This window comes from Pteropus alecto, unplaced genomic scaffold, assembly GCF_000325575.1.
Source record: "Pteropus alecto unplaced genomic scaffold, ASM32557v1 scaffold61, whole genome shotgun sequence".
In the NCBI taxonomy this organism is placed as follows: Eukaryota; Metazoa; Chordata; class Mammalia; order Chiroptera; family Pteropodidae; genus Pteropus; species Pteropus alecto.
Genome location: NW_006434835.1, coordinates 17,739,049 through 17,743,315, shown reverse-complemented (window position 1 = coordinate 17,743,315; position 4,267 = coordinate 17,739,049). Strand labels below are relative to the sequence as shown.

General features: G+C 35.8%; 1 protein-coding gene across 2 annotated transcripts in view; it reads right to left on the bottom strand.

Annotated features, from left to right (window-relative positions):
- CLIP4 (CAP-Gly domain containing linker protein family member 4) overlaps window positions 1-4,267 on the bottom strand; it is a 49,779-nt gene that overhangs the window by 43,888 nt on the left and 1,624 nt on the right. The gene's annotated exons all lie outside the window — the stretch shown is intronic.

Sequence of the window (4,267 nt, the reverse complement as noted above, 5' to 3'; positions counted from 1 at the left end):
TGAATTACTGAGATGAAATTTCCATTTATCATGCCACGTTTTATTATAGGTAAAACAAAAACATACAGGCACAAACCCTGATCTCGAACCCTAAACTTTCCAAAAACTATTTCTAAGGCACAGAAAAGTTGTCAAGTTCTATTAATATTTTCACCTTGAAAGACAGATATATGTCATGAACACTAAGTTTACAACTAAATAAATGAATTAAACATCTAAGTCATGAATTGAGGGGTCTCAAAAAACCTACTGATCAATAAATAAAATTACAGAATAATATAAAATGTCTACCATTTATATAAAATCATAAATATACAAAACAATACTACATGTTTTTTATAGACATTCATATATATAGTAAAAGTATAATAATATTGTCTGGAATATTCACACTAAATATAAGCTAGTGGTTGCTCCTGGGGAGCAAGGAGAATGGGATCAGAAAGGAAAATGAAGGGAACTTCAACTTTATCTTTAAGGTTTTATTTCTTTTAAGTTAAAAAACAAGAAGTAGAAGAAATGTGACAAAATGCTAATATGTGTTCATTCTGATGGTGGATATGTCTGATACATGTTTGCTATCACCGTTTTCTGAATTTGTAAGCGACTTCCTATTTTAAAAAAAATGAAATACGATGGGGAAAAAAAAAACTATACACAATAACAATAAAAGCAACAAACATGCCAATAAATTTGCGAGGCTTATTTAAGGAAAACTGAAGGGACTGGGGAGACTTAAATGGAGAGAAACACATCATGTTCCTGGATTGGATGATAAAATATTTAAAGCTGTCAGTTTTCCCAAGAACATTATTTAAATTTTTTCAATTCTAATCAAAATCTCACTAGGATTTATTTGTGGAAAGATTTAAAATTATTCTGAAAGTCATCTGTGCCAGAGTGTATCAAACATTACATTAACGTAGATAGAAATCACCTGGGGATCTTGTTACAGCGTAGATCCTGATCCAGGAAGTCCCAAGTGGGGCCTGGAATTACATTTCTAACAAGCTCCCAGTGATGCCAACACTACTAGGATAAGGACCACACAGTGAATAGCAAAGATCTAGAAACTAAATGTAAGAGAGATAAGCAAGAATATTTGAACCGAAAAGAGCAATGTAACAGTGCTTCAGTAATTTCATACAGAGGTAATGGCAAATAGCAGCCATCTCATTTAAATAATAATGATAATATATTACACTTATTAAGTGCTTAATAGGAGCCAGGGACCTTCCCATGCACTTTACATATATTACCTTATTTAAGCTTCATAACAACCCTATGAGATAAGTACTATTATTATTCTCATTTGATCAAAAAAGGAACAAGGGGATAGAGAATATAAGTTATTTTCCCAAGATCACATAACTAAGTGGTGGAGTGAGAATTAAGCCAGACTGACCTATAAGCTTAACCTCTATGCTATACTGCATATTAACAAATCTAACTACATCCAAATTTTCGGCTTCCATACAGCAAGAAAAAAAAAAATTTTAACGAAAAATAAGTGTAAGGGAAAGGGTAGAATGTTTCACTTTGAGTCGAGTATTGGGGAACCAGATTTGCCCTTCGATCTGAAACAACCAAAAAAGCAAAAGAAATAGATGGAAAATGGTTTTCAAGGCACTGAATTCCAGGTATTTAAAGAAAGCAATCCCTAAGAGACAGGGTATAAGCAAGATGAGTCTTACAAATGCCCACAGGTTTCTGCCTTGAGAGTTTCCAGGCTGTAGTCGGGGTTGGAACAAAGAAAGAGCCCAGCAGACTCCCCGAGTTCAGGAAACAAAGCTGAGAGCCCAAGGAAATCAATGCAGCTATACAGAGCACAGGGCAAAGTGTCAGAGAGGACTGAGATGCACAAAGTGTCAAAGAGAACCCAGAGATCCGCAGAGGGTCCCCTTCTAGTAGTATTAACATAAATTTGTGAGAAAATTCCTGAGGTAAGGGAAAGAACAGTCCAAAAGGATTAGAGGGATTAGTGCTCAGTACTCATAAAGGGCCTAGAACAGTGCCTATTCTCACAAAAAAGACTGGAGGAAAAACTCACGGGGCCTGGGTAGAGTGCTCAGTAGTGAAAAATAATTAGCCCCAGATCAGCACTGCTTCAGAACCACCTAACAAATCATAAAGGCGAGACCTGAAAGGATCAGACTGTTCCCAAGTAACTTAACTGCATCCCAGAATAAAGCTCAGAATATTTAGAGGAATACAAAAATATCCAGCACCCAAAAAGGCAAAATTCACAATGTCTGGCATCCAACCAAAGATTAGAAAGGGGAAAACATGACCCATAATTAGAGAAATAATTAATTAAAATAGACCTAGAGTTGACACAATATTATAATTAACGAAACGGAACATTAAAACAACCATGATAACTGTATTTTAAGTGTTCAAAGGGTTAAATAAAGACACAGACAATATTAAAAAAAAAAAAACGAAACTTTAGAGATAAAAACATCAGAGATGAAAACTACACTGGGTGAGATCATCAGCTGATGAGACATTTCAGAAGAAAAGATTAATGAACGTGAAGACACAGCCAATAGAAACTATCCAAAATGAAATGGAGAGAAAAACAATTTTTAAAATATGAGAAAAGCATCAGTTAGCTGTGGGACAACACCAGGAGGTTTAATATTTGTGTAACTGGAGTCTCTGAAACAGGGGAGAGACAGAAAAAATATTTGAAGAAATCATGATTACCCGAACCTGATGAAAACTGAAACCTACAGATCCAAGAAGCTTAACAGACCCCAAGAACAAGAACATAAAGAAAATTCCACCAAGACAACTATAGTAGAATTGCTCAAAACCAACGACAAAGAGAAAATCTTAAAAGCAGCCAGGAAAAAAAAAAAAGACACTTTACAAACAGAGAAATGAAAATGTTAGCAGATTCCCCGTCAGAAACAATGCAAATGGGTGGACAACAGAGCAACATCTTTCAGTACTGAAAGAGAAACCTGTCAATCCAGAGTTCTGCATCCAGCGAATATATTTTTCAAAAGAGAAAGTGACATGAAGATGTTTTCAGACATAGAAAAGCAGAAAGGCTGCCTCGCCAGCAGACCTGCTCTACAAGAAATGTTAAAGGAAGCCCTTCGGGCAGAAGGAAATGGTATCGAATGAAAATCTGGATCGGCACAAAGGAAAAGAAGAACCTTGGACGTGCATGGTTAAGTACAGGGGCAAATAGATTTTTCATTATTATTACTTAAATCTCTTTAAAAGATGATTCGCTGTTTAAGCAAAAATAATAACCATGTATTGTTGCGTTTATAACATAAGTGCGTTCAGTATAAACTGAATCTGAAGGCGTTCGAAGCAGAAGATTCTGAAAATCTTTTTGTGTAAGGACAGAATGTAGTTTTGCAGAGTAAAAGTCAACACTGAGCTGCATGTCTAACCTCTGGTTTGTGTGGGTTGGTTTGTTTTTCTTTGTTTCTTGGTTTTCATTTCGTTCTCAGTCTTACATTCAATGGATCCCATTACATTTAGAATAAAATACAAATTCCTTGCCTAGGCCTAAGTGAGCCTGCAGTTGCTGGCCCCTGCTTTCTCCTCCAACTTCATCTCTTGCCATTCTGTCACTTGATCACTTTGCTTCTGAGCCACACTGGCCTTCCATGAATTCTTAGGACATACCAATGTTTTTTCCCCAACTCTGGGCCTTTAATTTCCTATTCTTCTGCCTGGAACACTTCTCTCTAGCCTCTTCTCACAATCAGCTGCTTCTGATTCTTCAGATGACCACCCCATCTAAAATAGCCACTCGGACCCATTACCAACTATCACAAACACTGTTTCTTTTCTCCACAGAATTAATTATAATCTATAATATTTATATTTTAATTTTATTTTTTTTTTCCGTCTATGGTCTGTGTCCCCTACCAGAACATCTGTCTTGGTCACTGTGCTATTCCCAGCACATAGGACAGCACCTAGCACATAACGAGCCCCCCATAAAAATTTACTCAATACAATTCTGGATGCCACTTTTTAAGAGGTCACTGACTATACAGTGTACTAGGAAAAAAATTTCCAGAATGAAAAGGGTCTAGAAATCCTGACAATAAGGGACTGCTGAAATAACCAGAAATGTGTAGAGTAATTAAGTACAGACTAAATAAAAATATTCAAATTATCTTCAAATATTTGAAAGCTATCATATAAAGAAGTATGTGTTCCACATATCAAACTAGTATCAGATGGCCAAAGTTTCAAGGAGACATATTTTTTTGAGTCCATATACAAAAATAGT